We start from the raw sequence: 27,411 nt of genomic DNA, 5'->3' as shown, positions 1-27,411 counted from the left end.
TCTCAGATTCCAGAACTTTCTGCCACAGAAATGTTAGGAACATGTGTTTTTTTAGACAAATTTTGAGGTTTGCAAAGGATTCTGGGTAACAGAACCTGTCCGAGCCACACAAGTCACCCCATCTTGGATTCCCCTAGGTCTCTAGTTTTCAGAAATGCACAGGTTTGGTAGGTTTCCCTAGGTGGCGGCTGAGCTACAGGCCAAAATCTACAGGTAGGCACTTTGCAAAAAACACCTCTGTTTTCCTTCAAAAATTTGGCTGTGTCCACGTTGCGCTTTGGGGCATTTCCTGTCACGGGCGCTAGGCCTACCCACACAAGTGAGGTATCATTTTTATCGGGAGACGTGGGGGAACGCTGGGTGGAAGGAAATTCATGGCTCCTCTCAGATTCCAGAACTTTCTGCCACAGAAATGTGAGGAACATGTGTTTTTTTAGCCAAATTTTGAGGTTTGCAAAGGATTCTGGGTAACAGCACCTGGTCCAAGCCACACAAGTCACCCCATCTTGGATTCCCCTAGGTCTCTAGTTTTCAGGAATGCCCAGGTTTGGTAGGTTTCCCTAGGTGGCGGCTGAGCTAAAGGCCAAAATCTACAGGTAGGCACTTTGCAAAAAACACCTCCGTTTTTCTTCAAAAATTTGGCTGTGTCCACGTTGCGCTTTTGGGCGTTTCCTGTCGCGGGCGCTAGGCCTACCCACACAAGTGAGGTATCATTTTTATCGGGAGACGTGGGGGAACGCTGGGTGGAAGGAAATTTGTGGCTCCTCTCAGATTGCAGAACGTTCTGCCACAGAAATGTGAGGGACATGTGTTTTTTTAGCCAAATTTTGAGGTTTGCAAAGGATTCTGGGTAACAAAACCTGGTCCGAGCCACACAAGTCACCCCATCTTGGATTCCCCTAGGTCTCTAGTTTTCAGAAATGCACAGGTTTGGTAGGTTTCCCTAGGTGGCGGCTGAGCTACAGGCCAAAATCTACAGGTAGGCACTATGCAAAAAACACATCTGTTTTCCTTCAAAAATTTGGCTGTGTCCACGTTGCCCTTTGGAGCATTTCCTGTCACGGGCGCTAGGCCTACCCACACAAGTGAGGTATCATTTTTATCGGGAGACGTGGGGGAACGCTGGGTGGAAGGAAATTCGTGGCTCCTCTCAGATTCTAGAACTTTCTGCCACAGAAATGTTAGGAACATGTGTTTTTTTAGCCAAATTTTGAGGTTTGCAAAGGATTCTGGGTAACAGAACCTGGTCCGAGCCACACAAGTCACGCCATCTTGGATTCCCCTAGGTCTCTAATTTTCAGAAATGCACAGGTTTGGTAGGTTTCCCTAGGTGGCGGCTGAGCTACAGGCCAAAATCTACAGGTAGGCACTTTGCAAAAAACACCTCTGTTTTCCTTCAAAAATTTGGCTGTGTCCACGTTGCGCTTTGGGGCATTTCCTGTCACGGGCGCTAGATCTACCCACACAAGTGAGGTATCATTTTTATCGGGAGACGTGGGGGAACGCTGGGTGGAAGGAAATTCGTGGCTCCTCTCAGATTCCAGAACTTTCTGCCACAGAAATGTGAGGAACATGTGTTTTTTTAGCCAAACTTTGAGGTTTGCAAAGGATTCTGGGTAACAGAACCTGGTCCGAGCCACACAAGTCACCCCATCTTGGATTCCCCTAGGTCTCTAGTTTTCAGGAATGCACAGGTTTGGTAGGTTTCCTTAGGTGGCGGCTGAGCTACAGGCCAAAATCTACAGGTAGGCACTTTGCAAAAAACACCTCTGTTTTCCTTCACAAATTTGGATGTGTCCACGTTGCGCTTTGGGGCGTTTCCTGTCGCGGGCGCTAGGCCTACCCACACAAGTGAGGTATCATTTTATCGGGAGACGTGGGGGAACGCTGGGTGGAAGGAAATTTGTGGCTCCTCTCAGATTCCAGAACTTTCTGCCACAGAAATGTGAGGAACATGTGTTTTTTTAGCCAAATTTTGAGGTTTGCAATGGATTCTGGGTAACAGAACCTGGTCCGAGCCACACAAGTCACCCCATCTTGGATTCCCCTAGGTCTCTAGTTTTCAGAAATGCACAGGTTTGGTAGGTTTCCCTAGATGGCGGCTGAGCTACAGGCCAAAATCTACAGGTAGGCACTTTGCAAAAAACACCTCTGTTTTCCTTCAAAAATTTGGCTGTGTCCACGTTGCGCTTTGGGGCATTTCCTGTCACGGGCGCTAGGCCTACCCACACAAGTGAGGTATCATTTTTATCGGGAGACGTGGGGGAACGCTGGGTGGAAGGAAATTCGTGGCTCCTCTCAGATTTCAGAACTTTCTGCCACAGAAATGTGAGGAACATGTGTTTTTTTAGCCAAATTTTGAGGTTTGCAAAGGATTCTGGGTAACAGAACCTGGTCCGAGCCACACAAGTCACCCCATCTTGGATTCCCCTAGGTCTCTAGTTTTCAGAAATGCACAGGTTTGGTAGGTTTCCCTAGGTGGCGGCTGAGCTACAGGCCAAAATCTACAGGTAGGCACTTTGCAAAAAACACCTCTGTTTTCCTTCAAAAATTTGGCTGTGTCCACGTTGCGCTTTTGGGCGTTTCCTGTCGCGGGCGCTAGGCCTACCCACACAAGTGAGGTATCATTTTTATCAGGAGACGTGGGGGAACGCTGGGTGAAAGGAAATTTGTGGTTCCTCTCAGATTCCAGAACTTTCTGCCACAGAAATGTGAGGAACATGTGTTTTTTTAGCCAAATTTTGAGGTTTGCAAAGGATTCTGGGTAACAGAACCTGGTCCGAGCCACACAAGTCACCCCATCTTGGATTCCCCTAGGTCTCTAGTTTTCAGAAATGCACAGGTTTGGTAGGTTTCCCTAGGTGGCGGCTGAGCTACAGGCCAAAATCTACAGATAGGCACTTTGCAAAAAAACACCTCTGTTTTCCTTCAAAAATTTGGATGTGTCCACGTTGCGCTTTGGGGCGTTTCCTGTCGCGGGCGCTAGGCCTACCCACACAAGTGAGGTATCATTTTTATCGGGAGACGTGGGGGAACGCTGGGTGGAAGGAAATTTGTGGCTCCTCTCAGATTGCAGAACGTTCTGCCACAGAAATGTGAGGGACATGTGTTTTTTTAGCCAAATTTTGAGGTTTGCAAAGGATTCTGGGTAACAAAACCTGGTCCGAGCCACACAAGTCACCCCATCTTGGATTCCCCTAGGTCTCTAGTTTTCAGAAATGCACAGGTTTGGTAGGTTTCCCTAGATGGCGGCTGAGCTACAGGCCAAAATCTACAGGTAGGCACTTTGCAAAAAACACCTGTTTTCCTTCAAAAATTTGGCTGTGTCCACGTTGCGCTTTGGGGCATTTCCTGTCACGGGCGCTAGGCCTACCCACACAAGTGAGGTATCATTTTTATCGGGAGACGTGGGGGAACGCTGGGTGGAAGGAAATTCGTGGCTCCTCTCAGATTTCAGAACTTTCTGCCACAGAAATGTGAGGAACATGTGTTTTTTTAGCCAAATTTTGAGGTTTGCAAAGGATTCTGGGTAACAGAACCTGGTCCGAGCCACACAAGTCACCCCATCTTGGATTCCCCTAGGTCTCTAGTTTTCAGAAATGCACAGGTTTGTAAGGTTTCCCTAGGTGGCGGCTGAGCTACAAGCCAAAATCTACAGGTAGGCGCTTTGCATAAAACACCTCTGTTTTCCTTCACAATTTTGGATGTGTCCACGTTGCGCTTTGGGGCGTTTTCTGTCGCCGGCGCTAGGCCTACCCACACAAGTGAGGTATCATTTTTATCGGGAGACGTGGGGGATCGCTGGGTGGAAGTAAATTTGTGGCTCCTCTCAGATTCCAGAACTTTCTGCCACAGAAATGTTAGGAACATGTGTTTTTTTAGCCAAATTTTGAGGTTTGCAAAGGATTCTGGGTAACAGAACCTGTCCGAGCCACACAAGTCACCCCATCTTGGATTCCCCTAGGTCTCTAGTTTTCAGAAATGCACAGGTTTGGTAGGTTTCCCTAGGTGGCGGCTGAGCTACAGGCCAAAATCTACAGGTAGGCACTTTGCAAAAAACACCTCTGTTTTCCTTCAAAAATTTGGCTGTGTCCACGTTGCGCTTTGGGGCATTTCCTGTCACGGGCGCTAGGCCTACCCACACAAGTGAGGTATCATTTTTATCGGGAGACGTGGGGGAACGCTGGGTGGAAGGAAATTCATGGCTCCTCTCAGATTCCAGAACTTTCTGCCACAGAAATGTGAGGAACATGTGTTTTTTTAGCCAAATTTTGAGGTTTGCAAAGGATTCTGGGTAACAGCACCTGGTCCAAGCCACACAAGTCACCCCATCTTGGATTCCCCTAGGTCTCTAGTTTTCAGGAATGCCCAGGTTTGGTAGGTTTCCCTAGGTGGCGGCTGAGCTAAAGGCCAAAATCTACAGGTAGGCACTTTGCAAAAAACACCTCCGTTTTTCTTCAAAAATTTGGCTGTGTCCACGTTGCGCTTTTGGGCGTTTCCTGTCGCGGGCGCTAGGCCTACCCACACAAGTGAGGTATCATTTTTATCGGGAGACGTGGGGGAACGCTGGGTGGAAGGAAATTTGTGGCTCCTCTCAGATTGCAGAACGTTCTGCCACAGAAATGTGAGGGACATGTGTTTTTTTAGCCAAATTTTGAGGTTTGCAAAGGATTCTGGGTAACAAAACCTGGTCAGAGCCACACAAGTCACCCCATCTTGGATTCCCCTAGGTCTCTAGTTTTCAGAAATGCACAGGTTTGGTAGGTTTCCCTAGGTGGCGGCTGAGCTACAGGAAGGCACTTTGCAAAAAACACCTCTGTTTTCCTTCACAAATTTGGATGTGTCCACGTTGCGCTTTGGGGCGTTTCCTGTCGCGGGCGCTAGGCCTACCCACACATGTGAGGTATCATTTTTATCGTGAGACGTAGGGGAACGCTGGGTGGAAGGAAATTCGTGGCTCCTCTCAGATTCCAGAACGTTCTGCCACAGAAATGTGAGGAACATGATTTTATTTAGCCAAATTTTGAGGTTTGCAAAGGATTCTGGGTAACAGAACCTGGTCCGAGCCACACAAGTCACCCCATCTTGGATTCCCCTAGGTCTCTAGTTTTCAGAAATGCACAGGTTTGGTAGGTTTCCCTAGGTGAGGGCTGAGCTACAAGCCAAAATCTACAGGTAGGCGCTTTGCATAAAACACCTCTGTTTTCCTTCACAAATTTGGATGTGTCCACGTTGCGCTTTGGGGCGTTTTCTGTCGCCGGCGCTAGGCCTACCCACACAAGTGAGGTATCATTTTTATCGGGAGACGTGGGGGAACGCTGGGTGGAAGGAAATTTGTGGCTCCTCTCAGATTCCAGAACTTTCTGCCACAGAAATGTTAGGAACATGTGTTTTTTTAGCCAAATTTTGAGGTTTGCAAAGGATTCTGGGTAACAGAACCTGTCCGAGCCACACAAGTCACCCCATCTTGGATTCCCCTAGGTCTCTAGTTTTCAGAAATGCACAGGTTTGGTAGGTTTCCCTAGGTGGCGGCTGAGCTACAGGCCAAAATCTACAGGTAGGCACTTTGCAAAAAACACCTCTGTTTTCCTTCAAAAATGTGGATGTGTCCGCGTTGCGCTTTGGGGCATTTCCTGTCACGGGCGCTAGGCCTACCCACACAAGTGAGGTATCATTTTTATCGGGAGACGTGGGGGAACGCTGGGTGGAAGGAAATTCGTGGCTCCTCTCAGATTCCAGAACTTTCTGCCACAGAAATGTTAGGAACATGTGTTTTTTTAGCCAAATTTTGAGGTTTGCAAAGGATTCTGGGTAGCAGAACCTGTCCGAGCCACACAAGTCACCCCATCTTGGATTCCCCTAGGTCTCTAGTTTTCAGAAATGCACAGGTTTGGTAGGTTTCCCTAGGTGGCGGCTGAGCTACAGGCCAAAATCTACAGGTAGGCACTTTGCAAAAAACACCTCTGTTTTCCTTCAAAAATGTGGATGTGTCCGCGTTGCGCTTTGGGGCATTTCCTGTCACGGGCGCTAGGCCTACCCACACAAGTGAGGTATCATTTTTATCGGGAGACGTGGGGGAACGCTGGGTGGAAGGAAATTTGTGGCTCCTCTCAGATTGCAGAACGTTCTGCCACAGAAATGTGAGGGACATGTGTTTTTTTAGCCAAATTTTGAGGTTTGCAAAGGATTCTGGGTAACAGAACCTGGTCCGAGCCACACAAGTCACCCCATCTTGGATTCCCCTAGGTCTCTAGTTTTCAGAAATGCACAGGTTTGGTAGGTTTCCCTAGGTGGCGGCTGAGCTACAGGCCAAAATCTACAGGTAGGCACTTTGCAAAAAACACCTCTGTTTTCCTTCAAAAATTTGGTTGTGTCCACGTTGCGCTTTGGGGCGTTTCCTGTCGCGGGCGCTAGGCCTACCCACACAAGTGAGGTATCATTTTTATCGGGAGACGTGGGGGAACGCTGGGTGGAAGGAAATTTGTGGCTCCTCTCAGATTGCAGAACGTTCTGCCACAGAAATGTGAGGGACATGTGTTTTTTTAGCCAAATTTTGAGGTTTGCAAAGGATTCTGGGTAACAAAACCTGGTCCGAGCCACACAAGTCACCCCATCTTGGATTCCCCTAGGTCTCTAGTTTTCAGAAATGCACAGGTTTGGTAGGTTTCCCTAGGTTGCGGCTGAGCTACAAGCCAAAATCTACAGGTAGGCACTTTGCAAAAAACACCTCTGTTTTCCTTCACAAATTTGGATGTGTCCACGTTGCGCTTTGGGGCGTTTTCTGTCGCGGCCGCTAGGCCTACCCACACAAGTGAGGTATCATTTTTATCGGGAGACGTGGGGGAACGCTGGGTGGAAGGAAATTCGTGGCTCCTCTCAGATTCCAGAACTTTCTGCCACAGAAATGTGAGGAACATGTGTTTTTTTAAGCCAAATTTTGAGGTTTGCAAAGGATTCTGGGTAACAGAACCTGGTCCGAGCCACACAAGTCACCCCATCTTGGATTCCCCTAGGTCTCTAGTTTTCAGGAATGCACAGGTTTGGTAGGTTTCCCTAGGTGGCGGCTGAGCTACAGGTAGGCACTTTGCAAAAAACACCTCTGTTTTCCTTCACAAATTTGGATGTGTCCACGTTGCGCTTTGGGGCGTTTCCTGTCGCGGGCGCTAGGCCTACCCACACATGTGAGGTATCATTTTTATCGTGAGACGTAGGGGAACGCTGGGTGGAAGGAAATTCGTGGCTCCTCTCAGATTCCAGAACGTTCTGCCACAGAAATGTGAGGAACATGATTTTATTTAGCCAAATTTTGAGGTTTGCAAAGGATTCTGGGTAACAGAACCTGGTCCCAGCCACACAAGTCACCCCATCTTGGATTCCCCTAGGTCTCTAGTTTTCAGAAATGCACAGGTTTGGTAGGTTTCCCTAGGTGAGGGCTGAGCTACAAGCCAAAATCTACAGGTAGGCGCTTTGCATAAAACACCTCTGTTTTACTTCACAAATTTGGAGGTGTCCACGTTGCGCTTTGGGGCGTTTTCTGTCGCCGGCGCTAGGCCTACCCACACAAGTGAGGTATCATTTTTATCGGGAGACGTGGGGGAACGCTGGGTGGAAGGAAATTTGTGGCTCCTCTCAGATTCCAGAACTTTCTGCCACAGAAATGTTAGGAACATGTGTTTTTTTAGCCAAATTTTGAGGTTTGCAAAGGATTCTGGGTAGCAGAACCTGTCCGAGCCACACAAGTCACCCCATCTTGGATTCCCCTAGGTCTCTAGTTTTCAGAAATGCACAGGTTTGGTAGGTTTCCCTAGGTGGCGGCTGAGCTACAGGCCAAAATCTACAGGTAGGCACTTTGCAAAAAACACCTCTGTTTTCCTTCAAAAATGTGGATGTGTCCGCGTTGCGCTTTGGGGCATTTCCTGTCACGGGCGCTAGGCCTACCCACACAAGTGAGGTATCATTTTTATCGGGAGACGTGGGGAAACGCTGGGTGGAAGGAAATTCGTGGCTCCTCTCAGATTCCAGAACTTTCTGCCACAGAAATGTTAGGAACATGTGTTTTTTTAGCCAAATTTTGAGGTTTGCAAAGGATTCTGGGTAACAGAACCTGGTCCGAGCCACACAAGTCACCCCATCTTGGATTCCCCTAGGTCTCTAGTTTTCAGGAATGCACAGGTTTGGTAGGTTTCCCTAGGTGGCGGCTGAGCTACAGGCCAAAATCTACAGGTAGGCACTTTGCAAAAAACACCTCTGTTTTCCTTCACAAATTTGGATGGGTCCACGTTGCGCTTTGGGGCGTTTCCTGTCGCGGGCGCTAGGCCTACCCACACATGTGAGGTATCATTTTTATCGTGAGACGTGGGGGAACGCTGGGTGGAAGGAAATTCGTGGCTCCTCTCAGATTCCAGAACGTTCTGCCAAAGAAATGTGAGGAACATGATTTTATTAAGTCAAATTTTGAGGTTTGCAAAGGATTCTGGGTTACAGAACCTGGTCCGAGCCACACAAGTCACCCCATCTTGGATTCCCCTAGGTCTCTAGTTTTCAGAAATGCACAGGTTTGGTAGGTTTCCCTAGGTGAGGGCTGAGCTACAAGCCAAAATCTACAGATAGGCGCTTTGCATAAAACACCTCTGTTTTCCTTCACAAATTTGGATGTGTCCACGTTGCGCTTTGGGGCGTTTTCTGTCGCCGGCGCTAGGCCTACCCACACAAGTGAGGTATCATTTTTATCGGGAGACGTGGGGGAACGCTGGGTGGAAGGAAATTTGTGGCTCCTCTCAGATTCCAGAACTTTCTGCCACAGAAATGTTAGGAACATGTGTTTTTTTAGCCAAATTTTGAGGTTTGCAAAGGATTCTGGGTAACAGAACCTGTCCGAGCCACACAAGTCACCCCATCTTGGATTCCCCTAGGTCTCTAGTTTTCAGAAATGCACAGGTTTGGTAAGTTTCCCTAGGTGGCGGCTGAGCTACAGGCCAAAATCTACAGGTAGGCACTTTGCAAAAAACACCTCTGTTTTCCTTCAAAAATGTGGATGTGTCCGCGTTGCGCTTTGGGGCATTTCCCGTCACGGGCGCTAGGCCTACCCACACAAGTGAGGTATCATTTTTATCGGGAGACGTGGGGGAACGCTGGGTGGAAGGAAATTCGTGGCTCCTCTCAGATTCCAGAACTTTCTGCCACAGAAATGTTAGGAACATGTGTTTTTTTAGCCAAATTTTGAGGTTTGCAAAGGATTCTGGGTAACAGAACCTGGTCCGAGCCACACAAAAAACACCTCTGTTTTCCTTCAAAAATTTGGCTGTGTCCACATTGCGCTTTGGGGCATTTCCTGTCATGGGCGCTAGGCCTACCCACACAAGTGAGGTATCATTTTTATCGGGAGACGTGGGGGAACGCTGGGTGGAAGGAAATTCGTGGCTCCTCTCAGATTCCAGAACTTTCTGCCACAGAAATGTTAGGAACATGTGTTTTTTTAGCCAAATTTTGAGGTTTGCAAAGGATTCTGGGTAACAGAACCTGGTCCGAGCCACACAAGTCACCCCATCTTGGATTCCCCTAGGTCTCTAGTTTTCAGGAATGCACAGGTTTGGTAGGTTTCCCTAGGTGGCGGCTGAGCTACAGGCCAAAATCTACAGGTAGGTGTAGAGTCCAGCTGGACTCATTCTAGTCTTTCTGCCAGCCACTCTGCTGAGGGCTGGTCTTACATATGTAACACACACCCACCCAACACAGGCGTCACCAGTCAGGTGACTCTGCCAATAAAAGGGGTGGGTGCACGTGCCTGAGGCCAGTTTAATACCACCCTACCACCGTGTCTGCGTCCCCTTACTTACCAGCATGAGGGCCTAGGGCCCCACATTACATTGGCGACGAGTGGGATCTGAAACCCCACGTGGTTGCAGACATGGACTCAACTCAGGGAGGAAAGAGAGAAGCGAGGTCGTCGCAGCCCCAGTCCCACCGGTAGGAAAAAGGGGGTGAGTGCTGCTGATCAGCACGTCCCGCAGCACTGCCAAAACGGCTGCGGGCGCCGAAAATAAAGCGCTACGAAGCGCGCTGGGCTGTTTTCCCCAGCCCAAGAAAACAAAATGCCCTGAGGCCGCCCCTGCTCCCCAAAAGTCGGACGCAGCGCGGCCCGCAGCGTGAGAGAAAGCTGCTGGGTCCGCGCGGTATGTGGGGGAAATGGCGCTGTCGCGCGCCGTGAGAAAACAAAAGAAAATGCAAAATTCTGGCCAGTGCGGGTAGCCCCCAAGAAAAAAAAGAACGCGTCCGCAGCGCGTCCCATGCTGCTGTGGCCGCGCACGTGAAAAACATGGTGCGATTGGGCACAAGAGTGAAGGAAACGACCGGGGGCCGTTTCCCCCTTTTCCTTTTAAAGTGGCGCTGTCGCGCGCCCTGCGCTGCGAGGAGGAGTTGCCAAAGTGTGGTTAAAGTGGTGCAGACGCACCGAAAGTAAAGCGAAATGCTCGGTGCAGACACACACCGAATACAGCCTGAAATAGGTGCAGACACGCACCAAACTAATTTGAAATGACATGGTGCAGGCACGCACCAAGTACATGAAAACTGCCAAGGGCCGCCCCCACCTCCAACAAACAAAAGTGAGGTGCTCACACGCACCTAGATAGGAAAAAAAAAACTGCCCGGAGCCCCCACGCCCCCCTCACTGACATTGGTGCCATCTGCACGCCTCTTCAAACGAGGCTGTGCAGGTTGGAAAAAAAATTGGAAAGAAAGGAAAAAAAACACGGAGAGAAAAGGGAGAAGATAAATAAAATTGAACTTACCTGCAGCCCCCACCAGCATGAGGAGTCCTCCCGGCAGCATGCCCTCCTCACCGGCATCTGCTGAAATAAACGAGGCTGGTAACAGGAAAGACTGTCTTGGAAGCTAGAAAAAAAGTGCACTACTGGCATCCAGTGGCCAGAGTTGGTATTGCACCCTATTTCTGTTTTAGAGGGAAAACAAGCTTGGAAGAAGGCAAGTTTACAGCAGCACCTTCAGAAAGTGACTGCTACACACCAAGAGTGCGCCCGTGGACAGAAACGGCGCAGAAGATGGAAATAGCGAGGAAGAAGAAAGCGACGCGGGCAACGCTGCAAAAGGGAACGAGAAGACTGCAGCTGTCCCAGCCAAGCTGCAACGGTGAGAAACGGACGCAAGTGCCATGTGAGGTACGAAGAGAGCGCGCATGGTCTGCGCAGCCCCTGGTGGCCGTCCGCCGCCCCCACCGAAAGAACGCCACATGCCCCAGCAGTGATGGACATCACCGCAGGACAAGAAAGGGACATGCCAGGCGTTGCCACAGGACGCCCAGAAAAAAAAGAGACTGACACGTGCGCAACGTGCACAGAGAACTGCGCCAGAGAATGTGACGACATGGGTAAAGTCCGTGAAGATGGAGAGAGTACCCGAGAGCGTGATGTAACGCACGGGACAAGAGGCCATGTCAGCTGGCCGCACAGCGACGGAAGATGGCCACTGTTGGCCCATCAGTGAGCAGGTCATCTGAACTGACCGACCCTGCCAGAGCAGATGGCAGGAGTGAGCGCCGTAACAGCGCAGCCTCGAGGAGCAAGAGTGGCGCCCTCGAGTGAAGAGAAGGAGGATGAGAGTGGGGAACCTCCTGCCAGAGAGAGGTCCACCAAGAGGACCCGGGAACGGACCAGACCGGGAGAGGTCTGCCTAAAGAGCAGATCATGTCCTACCCGCAGGACTCAGCCTGTGAGAGGCTGCGACCGAGCAAGATGCACCAGAGGAGGTGCAGTGATAGGTCCATGTGACGCAGCATGCGTCCCGTGGCACCACGCCACGTCGAGGACAAAGAGGAAGATGTACCAGCAGAGGTGCAGCGCAAGGTCCATGTGCCGCAACATGTGACCTGTGGCACGATGCCACACCAAGGAGAAGAGAGAGTGGCACGATGCCAACAAGAAATGAGGAGAGGAGTGTGACAGACCGGTCACACCACAGATCAACTCCATTGCAGGTGTGAAAGTGGAAGGAAGTAGAGTGACACAACTGAGGATTCGTGCGAGCAGATGAGGAGGTACCCATCAGTACAAGACAGTCACCGGGGTGAGCAGACGTCAATGAAGACAGCGATGCGGGTGGTCCCCCACGCTTCCCAGTACGACCGTCCTGTCACCTGTCACCGGCTGCTTGGCTGTGATGGCATCCCTGACGCCGACTGCACAGGCCACACAAGACCCGCCGTGGCCACTATGTCCATCAATTGGTCCTTCCGCTGACAAAGCCGCCGCCACCTGTTTGATCTGCAAAAGGATGAAAAAACATCATCATCATGATGAGGTGCATCGCCCAATCATCGAAGGAGGAGCACAGCACCACCTGAGTGGAAACAGTCAGCAACAAGAACCGACGCTGGCAAGGCATGTCTGGCAACGTAGAAACTTATCATCTGAACACCTGCCATGAGCTCCGTGAACCAGACGCCTGCTAGTGAGAGCAGACCAGATAATTTGGACCACCAACCCTTGGGGTTGCACAAGACTAGGACGTGGCCCTGTTGGGAGTTCAGAGAAACTCCTTTAGCGTGGCCGATGTTGGCCCGCACAGCCCACGCAGTCCTGCCGCAATCCAGGGACAAGGGCCTCCAACAAATTCCTGTGAGAGCGGAATATCGCTGAGAGAGAATGCATCTGAGACAGCTCCACGTCAGGCATCTGGAAGCACGGAGGTCTCATATCGAGAGACTGGTCACCTGAAGACTTTGCACCGTGGCCAGAGCACCTGAATCCAGATGGCTCGAGCAAGCGGGCCCTGCATCAACAACCCTTGTGGCTCCATGCAAGACTAGGATGTGGTCCTGTAGGCTGTTCCTCTGAGACGTCTTTGCTGGGCCTGAGATAGGCAAGCACAGCCCACACAGTCCTGTGGAAGCCCGCGGAAGGGCCTCGAGGAGACTCCTGCTTGATGGAGGTCTGGCACGAGAGGGAAGACTGCCGCTGCTCTGCCGCTGGACTTCCAGGCGCCCCAGGCCGTCACGTCATCTGCAGTCTTAGGAGGTAGACAATCTCCAGAGTCAGAATGCCGTCCAGAACTGTGTACAGTGGACTCCCCACTGCTCCAGATGCACCCGCATCAGAAACTGTAAATAGACTTTGACCACATGAGCCCAGGCAGGACCCGATCAACGATATCCAGTGAACTGTGAGGTCGTGGACAAGCAACTGAAGTATCTGGACTTCATCCACACAGTGTTCGTGCCCAGCTGTACCTGGTTAAATTATGGACTCGTGCGGAGGTGTCCGGGTGCTCCCAGCTGCACCATGTCCACTGCAATTCTGCAGTCTGCCTTTTTGGGGCCGAGAGACTGATTGTGGTGCTTTGTTATTGTTTCTTTTACAGGTTGGACTTTTGTTTGGTTCCTCAATAAAGTTTGGGAGGGATGTAGAGTCCAGCTGGACTCATTCTAGTCTTTCTGCCAGCCACTCTGCTGAGGGCTGGTCTTACATATGTAACACACACCCACCCAACACAGGCGTCACCAGTCAGGTGACTCTGCCAATAAAAGGGGTGGGTGCACGTGCCTGAGGCCAGTTTAATACCACCCTACCACCGTGTCTGCGTCCCCTTACTTACCAGCATGAGGGCCTAGGGCCCCACATTACAGTAGGCACTTTGCAAAAAACACCTCTGTTTTCCTTCACAAATTTGGATGTGTCCACGTTGCGCTTTGGGGCGTTTCCTGTCGCGGGCGCTAGGCCTACCCACACATGTGAGGTATCATTTTTATTGTGAGACGTGGGGGAACGCTGGGTGGAAGGAAATTCGTGGCTCCTCTCAGATTCCAGAACGTTCTGCCACAGAAATGTGAGGAACATGATTTTATTAAGCCAAATTTTGAGGTTTGCAAAGGATTCTGGGTAACAGAACCTGGTCCGAGCCACACAAGTCACCCCATCTTGGATTCCCCTAGGTCTCTAGTTTTCAGAAATGCACAGGTTTGGTAGGTTTCCCTAGGTGGCGGCTGAGCTACAGGCCAAAATCTACAGGTAGGCACTTTGCAAAAAACACCTCTGTTTTCCTTCAAAAATGTGGCTGTGTCCACGTTGCCCTTTGGGGCATTTCCTGTCACGGGCGCTAGGCCTACCCACACAAGTGAGGTATCATTTTTATCGGGAGACGTGGGGGAACGCTGGGTGGAAGGAAATTCGTGGCTCCTCTCAGATTCCAGAACTTTCTGCCACAGAAATGTTAGGAACATGTGTTTTTTTAGCCAAATTTTGAGGTTTGCAAAGGATTCTGGGTAACAGAACCTGGTCCGAGCCACACAAGTCACCCCATCTTGGATTCCCCTAGGTCTCTAGTTTTCAAAAATGCACAGGTTTGGTAGGTTTCCCTAGGTGGCGGCTGAGCTACAGGCCAAAATCTACAGGTAGGCACTTTGCAAAAAACACCTCTGTTTTCCTTAAAAGATTTGGCTGTGTCCACGTTGCGCTTTGGGGCATTTCCTGTCACGGGCGCTAGGCCTACCCACACAAGTGAGGTATCATTTTTATCGGGAGACGTGGGGGAATGCTGGGTGGAAGGAAATTCGTGGCTCCTCTCAGATTCCAGAACTTTCTGCCACAGAAATGTGAGGAACATGTGTTTTTTTAGCCAAACTTTGAGGTTTGCAAAGGATTCTGGGTACCAGAACCTGGTCCGAGCCACACAAGTCACCCCATCTTGGATTCCCCTAGGTCTCTAGTTTTCAGGAATGCCCAGGTTTGGTAGGTTTCCCTAGGTGGCGGCTGAGCTAAAGGCCAAAATCTACAGGTAGACACTTTGCAAAAAACACCTCTGTTTTCCTTCACAAATTTGGATGTGTCCACGTTGCGCTTTGGGGCGTTTCCTGTCGCGGGCGCTAGGCCTACCCACACAAGTGAGGTATCATTTTTATCGGGAGACGTGGGGGAACGCTGGGTGGAAGGAAATTTGTGGCTCCTCTCAGATTCCAGAACTTTCTGCCACAGAAATGTGAGGAACATGTGTTTTTTTAGCCACATTTTGAGGTTTGCAATGGATTCTGGGTAACAGAACCTGGTCCGAGCCACACAAGTCACCCCATCTTGGATTCCCCTAGGTCTCTAGTTTTCAGGAATGCCCAGGTTTGGTAGGTTTACCTAGGTGGCGGCTGAGCTAAAGGCCAAAATCTACAGGTAGGCACTTTGCAAAAAACACCTCTGTTTTCCTTCACAAATTTGGATGTGTCCACGTTGCGCTTTGGGGCGTTTCCTGTCGCGGGCGCTAGGCCTACCCACACAAGTGAGGTATCATTTTTATCGGGAGACGTGGGGGAACGCTGGGTGAAAGGAAATTTGTGGCTCCTCTCAGATTCCAGAACTTTCTGCCACAGAAATGTGAGGAACATGTGTTTTTTTAGCCAAATTTTGAGGTTTGCAAAGGATTCTGGGTAACAGAACCTGGTCCGAGCCACACAAGTCACCCCATCTTGGATTCCCCTAGGTCTCTAGTTTTCAGAAATGCACAGGTTTGGTAGGTTTCCCTAGGTGGCGGCTGAGCTACAAGCCAAAATCTACAGGTAGGCACTTTGCAAAAAACACCTCTGTTTTCCTTCACAAATTTGGATGTGTCCACGTTGCGCTTTGGGGCATTTCCTGTCACGGGCGCTAGGCCTACCCACACAAGTGAGGTATAATTTTTATCGGGAGACGTGGGGGAACGCTGGGTGGAAGGAAATTCGTGGCTCCTCTCAGATTCCAGAACTTTCTGCCACAGAAATGTTAGGAACATGTGTTTTTTTAGCCAAATTTTGAGGTTTGCAAAGGATTCTGGGTAACAGAACCTGGTCCGAGCCACACAAGTCACCCCATCTTGGATTCCCCTAGGTCTCTAGTTTTCAGAAATGCACAGGTTTGGTAGGTTTCCCTAGGTGAGGGCTGAGCTACAAGCCAAAATCTACAGGTAGGTGTAGAGTCCAGCTGGACTCATTCTAGTCTTTCTGCCAGCCACTCTGCTGAGGGCTGGTCTTACATATGTAACACACACCCACCCAACACAGGCGTCACCAGTCAGGTGACTCTGCCAATAAAAGGGGTGGGTGCACGTGCCTGAGGCCAGTTTAATACCACCCTACCACCGTGTCTGCGTCCCCTTACTTACCAGCATGAGGGCCTAGGGCCCCACATTACATTGGCGACGAGTGGGATCTGAAACCCCACGTGGTTGCAGACATGGACTCAACTCAGGGAGGAAAGAGAGAAGCGAGGTCGTCGCAGCCCCAGTCCCACCGGTAGGAAAAAGGGGGTGAGTGCTGCTGATCAGCACGTCCCGCAGCACTGCCAAAACGGCTGCGGGCGCCGAAAATAAAGCGCTACGAAGCGCGCTGGGCTGTTTTCCCCAGCCCAAGAAAACAAAATGCCCTGAGGCCGCCCCTGCTCCCCAAAAGTCGGACGCAGCGCGGCCCGCAGCGTGAGAGAAAGCTGCTGGGTCCGCGCGGTATGTGGGGGAAATGGCGCTGTCGCGCGCCGTGAGAAAACAAAAGAAAATGCAAAATTCTGGCCAGTGCGGGTAGCCCCCAAGAAAAAAAAGAACGCGTCCGCAGCGCGTCCCATGCTGCTGTGGCCGCGCACGTGAAAAACATGGTGCGATTGGGCACAAGAGTGAAGGAAACGACCGGGGGCCGTTTCCCCCTTTTCCTTTTAAAGTGGCGCTGTCGCGCGCCCTGCGCTGCGAGGAGGAGTTGCCAAAGTGTGGTTAAAGTGGTGCAGACGCACCGAAAGTAAAGCGAAATGCTCGGTGCAGACACACACCGAATACAGCCTGAAATAGGTGCAGACACGCACCAAACTAATTTGAAATGACATGGTGCAGGCACGCACCAAGTACATGAAAACTGCCAAGGGCCGCCCCCACCTCCAACAAACAAAAGTGAGGTGCTCACACGCACCTAGATAGGAAAAAAAAAACTGCCCGGAGCCCCCACACCCCCCTCACTGACATTGGTGCCATCTGCACGCCTCTTCAAACGAGGCTGTGCAGGTTGGAAAAAAAATTGGAAAGAAAGGAAAAAAAACACGGAGAGAAAAGGGAGAAGATAAATAAAATTGAACTTACCTGCAGCCCCCACCAGCATGAGGAGTCCTCCCGGCAGCATGCCCTCCTCACCGGCATCTGCTGAAATAAACGAGGCTGGTAACAGGAAAGACTGTCTTGGAAGCTAGAAAAAAAGTGCACTACTGGCATCCAGTGGCCAGAGTTGGTATTGCACCCTATTTCTGTTTTAGAGGGAAAACAAGCTTGGAAGAAGGCAAGTTTACAGCAGCACCTTCAGAAAGTGACTGCTACACACCAAGAGTGCGCCCGTGGACAGAAACGGCGCAGAAGATGGAAATAGCGAGGAAGAAGAAAGCGACGCGGGAAACGCTGCAAAAGGGAACGAGAAGACTGCAGCTGTCCCAGCCAAGCTGCAACGGTGAGAAACGGACGCAAGTGCCATGTGAGGTACGAAGAGAGCGCGCATGGTCTGCGCAGCCCCTGGTGGCCGTCCGCCGCCCCCACCGAAAGAACGCCACATGCCCCAGCAGTGATGGACATCACCGCAGGACAAGAAAGGGACATGCCAGGCGTTGCCACAGGACGCCCAGAAAAAAAAGAGACTGACACGTGCGCAACGTGCACAGAGAGCTGCGCCAGAGAATGTGACGACATGGGTAAAGTCCGTGAAGATGGAGAGAGTACCCGAGAGCGTGATGTAACGCACGGGACAAGAGGCCATGTCAGCTGGCCGCACAGCGACGGAAGATGGCCACTGTTGGCCCATCAGTGAGCAGGTCATCTGAACTGACCGACCCTGCCAGAGCAGATGGCAGGAGTGAGCGCCGTAACAGCGCAGCCTCGAGGAGCAAGAGTGGCGCCCTCGAGTGAAGAGAAGGAGGATGAGAGTGGGGAACCTCCTGCCAGAGAGAGGTCCACCAAGAGGACCCGGGAACGGACCAGACCGGGAGAGGTCTGCCTAAAGAGCAGATCATGTCCTACCCGCAGGACTCAGCCTGTGAGAGGCTGCGACCGAGCAAGATGCACCAGAGGAGGTGCAGTGATAGGTCCATGTGACGCAGCATGCGTCCCGTGGCACCACGCCACGTCGAGGACAAAGAGGAAGATGTACCAGCAGAGGTGCAGCGCAAGGTCCATGTGCCGCAACATGTGACCTGTGGCACGATGCCACACCAAGGAGAAGAGAGAGTGGCACGATGCCAACAAGAAATGAGGAGAGGAGTGTGACAGACCGGTCACACCACAGATCAACTCCATTGCAGGTGTGAAAGTGGAAGGAAGTAGAGTGACACAACTGAGGATTCGTGCGAGCAGATGAGGAGGTACCCATCAGTACAAGACAGTCACCGGGGTGAGCAGACGTCAATGAAGACAGCGATGCGGGTGGTCCCCCACGCTTCCCAGTACGACCGTCCTGTCACCTGTCACCGGCTGCTTGGCTGTGATGGCATCCCTGACGCCGACTGCACAGGCCACACAAGACCCGCCGTGGCCACTATGTCCATCAATTGGTCCTTCCGCTGACAAAGCCGCCGCCACCTGTTTGATCTGCAAAAGGATGAAAAAACATCATCATCATGATGAGGTGCATCGCCCAATCATCGAAGGAGGAGCACAGCACCACCTGAGTGGAAACAGTCAGCAACAAGAACCGACGCTGGCAAGGCATGTCTGGCAACGTAGAAACTTATCATCTGAACACCTGCCATGAGCTCCGTGAACCAGACGCCTGCTAGTGAGAGCAGACCAGATAATTTGGACCACCAACCCTTGGGGTTGCACAAGACTAGGACGTGGCCCTGTTGGGAGTTCAGAGAAACTCCTTTAGCGTGGCCGATGTTGGCCCGCACAGCCCACGCAGTCCTGCCGCAATCCAGGGACAAGGGCCTCCAACAAATTCCTGTGAGAGCGGAATATCGCTGAGAGAGAATGCATCTGAGACAGCTCCACGTCAGGCATCTGGAAGCACGGAGGTCTCATATCGAGAGACTGGTCACCTGAAGACTTTGCACCGTGGCCAGAGCACCTGAATCCAGATGGCTCGAGCAAGCGGGCCCTGCATCAACAACCCTTGTGGCTCCATGCAAGACTAGGATGTGGTCCTGTAGGCTGTTCCTCTGAGACGTCTTTGCTGGGCCTGAGATAGGCAAGCACAGCCCACACAGTCCTGTGGAAGCCCGCGGAAGGGCCTCGAGGAGACTCCTGCTTGATGGAGGTCTGGCACGAGAGGGAAGACTGCCGCTGCTCTGCCGCTGGACTTCCAGGCGCCCCAGGCCGTCACGTCATCTGCAGTCTTAGGAGGTAGACAATCTCCAGAGTCAGAATGCCGTCCAGAACTGTGTACAGTGGACTCCCCACTGCTCCAGATGCACCCGCATCAGAAACTGTAAATAGACTTTGACCACATGAGCCCAGGCAGGACCCGATCAACGATATCCAGTGAACTGTGAGGTCGTGGACAAGCAACTGAACTATCTGGACTTCATCCACACAGTGTTCGTGCCCAGCTGTACCTGGTTAAATTATGGACTCGTGCGGAGGTGTCCGGGTGCTCCCAGCTGCACCATGTCCACTGCAATTCTGCAGTCTGCCTTTTTGGGGCCGAGAGACTGATTGTGGTGCTTTGTTATTGTTTCTTTTACAGGTTGGACTTTTGTTTGGTTCCTCAATAAAGTTTGGGAGGGATGTAGAGTCCAGCTGGACTCATTCTAGTCTTTCTGCCAGCCACTCTGCTGAGGGCTGGTCTTACATATGTAACACACACCCACCCAACACAGGCGTCACCAGTCAGGTGACTCTGCCAATAAAAGGGGTGGGTGCACGTGCCTGAGGCCAGTTTAATACCACCCTACCACCGTGTCTGCGTCCCCTTACTTACCAGCATGAGGGCCTAGGGCCCCACATTACAGTAGGCACTTTGCAAAAAACACCTCTGTTTTCCTTCACAAATTTGGATGTGTCCACGTTGCGCTTTGCGGCGTTTCCTGTCGCGGGCGCTAGGCCTACCCACACATGTGAGGTATCATTTTTATCGTGAGACGTGGGGGAACGCTGGGTGGAAGGAAATTCGTGGCTCCTCTCAGATTCCAGAACGTTCTGCCACAGAAATGTGAGGAACATGATTTTATTAAGCCAAATTTTGAGGTTTGCAAAGGATTCTGGGTAACAGAACCTGGTCCGAGCCACACAAGTCACCCCATCTTGGATTCCCCTAGGTCTCTAGTTTTCAGAAATGCACAGGTTTGGTAGGTTTCCCTAGGTGGCGGCTGAGCTACAGGCCAAAATCTACAGGTAGGCACTTTGCAAAAAACACCTCTGTTTTCCTTCAAAAATGTGGCTGTGTCCACGTTGCCCTTTGGGGCATTTCCTGTCACGGGCGCTAGGCCTACCCACACAAGTGAGGTATCATTTTTATCGGGAGACGTGGGGGAACGCTGGGTGGAAGGAAATTCGTGGCTCCTCTCAGATTCCAGAACTTTCTGCCACAGAAATGTTAGGAACATGTGTTTTTTAGCCAAATTGTGAGGTTTGCAAAGGATTCTGGGTAACAGAACCTGGTCCGAGCCACACAAGTCACCCCATCTTGGATTCCCCTAGGTCTCTAGTTTTCAAAAATGCACAGGTTTGGTAGGTTTCCCTAGGTGGCGGCTGAGCTACAGGCCAAAATCTACAGGTAGGCACTTTGCAAAAAACACCTCTGTTTTCCTTAAAAGATTTGGCTGTGTCCACGTTGCGCTTTGGGGCATTTCCTGTCACGGGCGCTAGGCCTACCCACACAAGTGAAGTATCATTTTTATCGGGAGACGTGGGGGAATGCTGGGTGGAAGGAAATTCGTGGCTCCTCTCAGATTCCAGAACTTTCTGCCACAGAAATGTGAGGAACATGTGTTTTTTTAGCCAAACTTTGAGGTTTGCAAAGGATTCTGGGTACCAGAACCTGGTCCGAGCCACACAAGTCACCCCATCTTGGATTCCCCTAGGTCTCTAGTTTTCAGGAATGCCCAGGTTTGGTAGGTTTCCCTAGGTGGCGGCTGAGCTAAAGGCCAAAATCTACAGGTAGACACTTTGCAAAAAACACCTCTGTTTTCCTTCACAAATTTGGATGTGTCCACGTTGCGCTTTGGGGCGTTTCCTGTCGCGGGCGCTAGGCCTACCCACACAAGTGAGGTATCATTTTTATCGGGAGACGTGGGGGAACGCTGGGTGGAAGGAAATTTGTGGCTCCTCTCAGATTCCAGAACTTTCTGCCACAGAAATGTGAGGAACATGTGTTTTTTTAGCCACATTTTGAGGTTTGCAATGGATTCTGGGTAACAGAACCTGGTCCGAGCCACACAAGTCACCCCATCTTGGATTCCCCTAGGTCTCTAGTTTTCAGGAATGCCCAGGTTTGGTAGGTTTACCTAGGTGGCGGCTGAGCTAAAGGCCAAAATCTACAGGTAGGCACTTTGCAAAAAACACCTCTGTTTTCCTTCACAAATTTGGATGTGTCCACGTTGCGCTTTGGGGCGTTTCCTGTCGCGGGCGCTAGGCCTACCCACACAAGTGAGGTATCATTTTTATCGGGAGACGTGGGGGAACGCTGGGTGAAAGGAAATTTGTGGCTCCTCTCAGATTCCAGAACTTTCTGCCACAGAAATGTGAGGAACATGTGTTTTTTTAGCCAAATTTTGAGGTTTGCAAAGGATTCTGGGTAACAGAACCTGGTCCGAGCCACACAAGTCACCCCATCTTGGATTCCCCTAGGTCTCTAGTTTTCAGAAATGCACAGGTTTGGTAGGTTTCCCTAGGTGGCGGCTGAGCTACAAGCCAAAATCTACAGGTAGGCACTTTGCAAAAAACACCTCTGTTTTCCTTCACAAATTTGGATGTGTCCATGTTGCGCTTTGGGGCATTTTCTGTCACGGGCGCTAGGCCTACCCACACAAGTGAGGTATAATTTTTATCGGGAGACGTGGGGGAACGCTGGGTGGAAGGAAATTCGTGGCTCCTCTCAGATTCCAGAACTTTCTGCCACAGAAATGTTAGGAACATGTGTTTTTTTAGCCAAATTTTGAGGTTTGCAAAGGATTCTGGGTAACAGAACCTGGTCCGAGCCACACAAGTCACCCCATCTTGGATTCCCCTAGGTCTCTAGTTTTCAGAAATGCACAGGTTTGGTAGGTTTCCCTAGGTGAGGGCTGAGCTACAAGCCAAAATCTACAGGTAGGCGCTTTGCATAAAACACCTCTGTTTTACTTCACAAATTTGGAGGTGTCCACGTTGCGCTTTGGGGCGTTTTCTGTCGCCGGCGCTAGGCCTACCCACACAAGTGAGGTATCATTTTTATCGGGAGACGTGGGGGAACGCTGGGTGGAAGGAAATTTGTGGCTCCTCTCAGATTCCAGAACTTTCTGCCACAGAAATGTTAGGAACATGTGTTTTTTTAGCCAAATTTTGAGGTTTGCAAAGGATTCTGGGTAGCAGAACCTGTCCGAGCCACACAAGTCACCCCATCTTGGATTCCCCTAGGTCTCTAGTTTTCAGAAATGCACAGGTTTGGTAGGTTTCCCTAGGTGGCGGCTGAGCTACAGGCCAAAATCTACAGGTAGGCACTTTGCAAAAAACACCTCTGTTTTCCTTCAAAAATGTGGATGTGTCCGCGTTGCGCTTTGGGGCATTTCCTGTCACGGGCGCTAGGCCTACCCACACAAGTGAGGTATCATTTTTATCGGGAGACGTGGGGAAACGCTGGGTGGAAGGAAATTCGTGGCTCCTCTCAGATTCCAGAACTTTCTGCCACAGAAATGTTAGGAACATGTGTTTTTTTAGCCAAATTTTGAGGTTTGCAAAGGATTCTGGGTAACAGAACCTGGTCCGAGCCACACAAGTCACCCCATCTTGGATTCCCCTAGGTCTCTAGTTTTCAGGAATGCACAGGTTTGGTAGGTTTCCCTAGGTGGCGGCTGAGCTACAGGCCAAAATCTACAGGTAGGCACTTTGCAAAAAACACCTCTGTTTTCCTTCACAAATTTGGATGGGTCCACGTTGCGCTTTGGGGCGTTTCCTGTCGCGGGCGCTAGGCCTACCCACACATGTGAGGTATCATTTTTATCGTGAGACGTGGGGGAACGCTGGGTGGAAGGAAATTCGTGGCTCCTCTCAGATTCCAGAACGTTCTGCCAAAGAAATGTGAGGAACATGATTTTATTAAGTCAAATTTTGAGGTTTGCAAAGGATTCTGGGTTACAGAACCTGGTCCGAGCCACACAAGTCACCCCATCTTGGATTCCCCTAGGTCTCTAGTTTTCAGAAATGCACAGGTTTGGTAGGTTTCCCTAGGTGAGGGCTGAGCTACAAGCCAAAATCTACAGATAGGCGCTTTGCATAAAACACCTCTGTTTTCCTTCACAAATTTGGATGTGTCCACGTTGCGCTTTGGGGCGTTTTCTGTCGCCGGCGCTAGGCCTACCCACACAAGTGAGGTATCATTTTTATCGGGAGACGTGGGGGAACGCTGGGTGGAAGGAAATTTGTGGCTCCTCTCAGATTCCAGAACTTTCTGCCACAGAAATGTTAGGAACATGTGTTTTTTTAGCCAAATTTTGAGGTTTGCAAAGGATTCTGGGTAACAGAACCTGTCCGAGCCACACAAGTCACCCCATCTTGGATTCCCCTAGGTCTCTAGTTTTCAGAAATGCACAGGTTTGGTAAGTTTCCCTAGGTGGCGGCTGAGCTACAGGCCAAAATCTACAGGTAGGCACTTTGCAAAAAACACCTCTGTTTTCCTTCAAAAATGTGGATGTGTCCGCGTTGCGCTTTGGGGCATTTCCTGTCACGGGCGCTAGGCCTACCCACACAAGTGAGGTATCATTTTTATCGGGAGACGTGGGGGAACGCTGGGTGGAAGGAAATTCGTGGCTCCTCTCAGATTCCAGAACTTTCTGCCACAGAAATGTTAGGAACATGTGTTTTTTTAGCCAAATTTTGAGGTTTGCAAAGGATTCTGGGTAACAGAACCTGGTCCGAGCCACACAAAAAACACCTCTGTTTTCCTTCAAAAATTTGGCTGTGTCCACGTTGCGCTTTGGGGCATTTCCTGTCATGGGCGCTAGGCCTACCCACACAAGTGAGGTATCATTTTTATCGGGAGACGTGGGGGAACGCTGGGTGGAAGGAAATTCGTGGCTCCTCTCAGATTCCAGAACTTTCTGCCACAGAAATGTTAGGAACATGTGTTTTTTTAGCCAAATTTTGAGGTTTGCAAAGGATTCTGGGTAACAGAACCTGGTCCGAGCCACACAAGTCACCCCATCTTGGATTCCCCTAGGTCTCTAGTTTTCAGGAATGCACAGGTTTGGTAGGTTTCCCTAGGTGGCGGCTGAGCTACAGGCCAAAATCTACAGGTAGGTGTAGAGTCCAGCTGGACTCATTCTAGTCTTTCTGCCAGCCACTCTGCTGAGGGCTGGTCTTACATATGTAACACACACCCACCCAACACAGGCGTCACCAGTCAGGTGACTCTGCCAATAAAAGGGGTGGGTGCACGTGCCTGAGGCCAGTTTAATACCACCCTACCACCGTGTCTGCGTCCCCTTACTTACCAGCATGAGGGCCTAGGGCCCCACATTACATTGGCGACGAGTGGGATCTGAAACCCCACGTGGTTGCAGACATGGACTCAACTCAGGGAGGAAAGAGAGAAGCGAGGTCGTCGCAGCCCCAGTCCCACCGGTAGGAAAAAGGGGGTGAGTGCTGCTGATCAGCACGTCCCGCAGCACTGCCAAAACGGCTGCGGGCGCCGAAAATAAAGCGCTACGAAGCGCGCTGGGCTGTTTTCCCCAGCCCAAGAAAACAAAATGCCCTGAGGCCGCCCCTGCTCCCCAAAAGTCGGACGCAGCGCGGCCCGCAGCGTGAGAGAAAGCTGCTGGGTCCGCGCGGTATGTGGGGGAAATGGCGCTGTCGCGCGCCGTGAGAAAACAAAAGAAAATGCAAAATTCTGGCCAGTGCGGGTAGCCCCCAAGAAAAAAAAGAACGCGTCCGCAGCGCGTCCCATGCTGCTGTGGCCGCGCACGTGAAAAACATGGTGCGATTGGGCACAAGAGTGAAGGAAACGACCGGGGGCCGTTTCCCCCTTTTCCTTTTAAAGTGGCGCTGTCGCGCGCCCTGCGCTGCGAGGAGGAGTTGCCAAAGTGTGGTTAAAGTGGTGCAGACGCACCGAAAGTAAAGTGAAATGCTCGGTGCAGACACACACCGAATACAGCCTGAAATAGGTGCAGACACGCACCAAACTAATTTGAAATGACATGGTGCAGGCACGCACCAAGTACATGAAAACTGCCAAGGGCCGCCCCCACCTCCAACAAACAAAAGTGAGGTGCTCACACGCACCTAGATAGGAAAAAAAAAACTGCCCGGAGCCCCCACGCCCCCCTCACTGACATTGGTGCCATCTGCACGCCTCTTCAAACGAGGCTGTGCAGGTTGGAAAAAAAATTGGAAAGAAAGGAAAAAAAACACGGAGAGAAAAGGGAGAAGATAAATAAAATTGAACTTACCTGCAGCCCCCACCAGCATGAGGAGTCCTCCCGGCAGCATGCCCTCCTCACCGGCATCTGCTGAAATAAACGAGGCTGGTAACAGGAAAGACTGTCTTGGAAGCTAGAAAAAAAGTGCACTACTGGCATCCAGTGGCCAGAGTTGGTATTGCACCCTATTTCTGTTTTAGAGGGAAAACAAGCTTGGAAGAAGGCAAGTTTACAGCAGCACCTTCAGAAAGTGACTGCTACACACCAAGAGTGCGCCCGTGGACAGAAACGGCGCAGAAGATGGAAATAGCGAGGAAGAAGAAAGCGACGCGGGCAACGCTGCAAAAGGGAACGAGAAGACTGCAGCTGTCCCAGCCAAGCTGCAACGGTGAGAAACGGACGCAAGTGCCATGTGAGGTACGAAGAGAGCGCGCATGGTCTGCGCAGCCCCTGGTGGCCGTCCGCCGCCCCCACCGAAAGAACGCCACATGCCCCAGCAGTGATGGACATCACCGCAGGACAAGAAAGGGACATGCCAGGCGTTGCCACAGGACGCCCAGAAAAAAAAGAGACTGACACGTGCGCAACGTGCACAGAGAGCTGCGCCAGAGAATGTGACGACATGGGTAAAGTCCGTGAAGATGGAGAGAGTACCCGAGAGCGTGATGTAACGCACGGGACAAGAGGCCATGTCAGCTGGCCGCACAGCGACGGAAGATGGCCACTGTTGGCCCATCAGTGAGCAGGTCATCTGAACTGACCGACCCTGCCAGAGCAGATGGCAGGAGTGAGCGCCGTAACAGCGCAGCCTCGAGGAGCAAGAGTGGCGCCCTCGAGTGAAGAGAAGGAGGATGAGAGTGGGGAACCTCCTGCCAGAGAGAGGTCCACCAAGAGGACCCGGGAACGGACCAGACCGGGAGAGGTCTGCCTAAAGAGCAGATCATGTCCTACCCGCAGGACTCAGCCTGTGAGAGGCTGCGACCGAGCAAGATGCACCAGAGGAGGTGCAGTGATAGGTCCATGTGACGCAGCATGCGTCCCGTGGCACCACGCCACGTCGAGGACAAAGAGGAAGATGTACCAGCAGAGGTGCAGCGCAAGGTCCATGTGCCGCAACATGTGACCTGTGGCACGATGCCACACCAAGGAGAAGAGAGAGTGGCACGATGCCAACAAGAAATGAGGAGAGGAGTGTGACAGACCGGTCACACCACAGATCAACTCCATTGCAGGTGTGAAAGTGGAAGGAAGTAGAGTGACACAACTGAGGATTCGTGCGAGCAGATGAGGAGGTACCCATCAGTACAAGACAGTCACCGGGGTGAGCAGACGTCAATGAAGACAGCGATGCGGGTGGTCCCCCACGCTTCCCAGTACGACCGTCCTGTCACCTGTCACCGGCTGCTTGGCTGTGATGGCATCCCTGACGCCGACTGCACAGGCCACACAAGACCCGCCGTGGCCACTATGTCCATCAATTGGTCCTTCCGCTGACAAAGCCGCCGCCACCTGTTTGATCTGCAAAAGGATGAAAAAACATCATCATCATGATGAGGTGCATCGCCCAATCATCGAAGGAGGAGCACAGCACCACCTGAGTGGAAACAGTCAGCAACAAGAACCGACGCTGGCAAGGCATGTCTGGCAACGTAGAAACTTATCATCTGAACACCTGCCATGAGCTCCGTGAACCAGACGCCTGCTAGTGAGAGCAGACCAGATAATTTGGACCACCAACCCTTGGGGTTGCACAAGACTAGGACGTGGCCCTGTTGGGAGTTCAGAGAAACTCCTTTAGCGTGGCCGATGTTGGCCCGCACAGCCCACGCAGTCCTGCCGCAATCCAGGGACAAGGGCCTCCAACAAATTCCTGTGA

Source organism: Pleurodeles waltl, chromosome 6 (assembly GCF_031143425.1).
Source record: "Pleurodeles waltl isolate 20211129_DDA chromosome 6, aPleWal1.hap1.20221129, whole genome shotgun sequence".
Lineage (NCBI taxonomy): Eukaryota > Metazoa > Chordata > Amphibia > Caudata > Salamandridae > Pleurodeles > Pleurodeles waltl.
The sequence above is the reverse complement of the archived record's forward strand: the minus strand, read 5'-3'. Positions refer to the sequence as shown.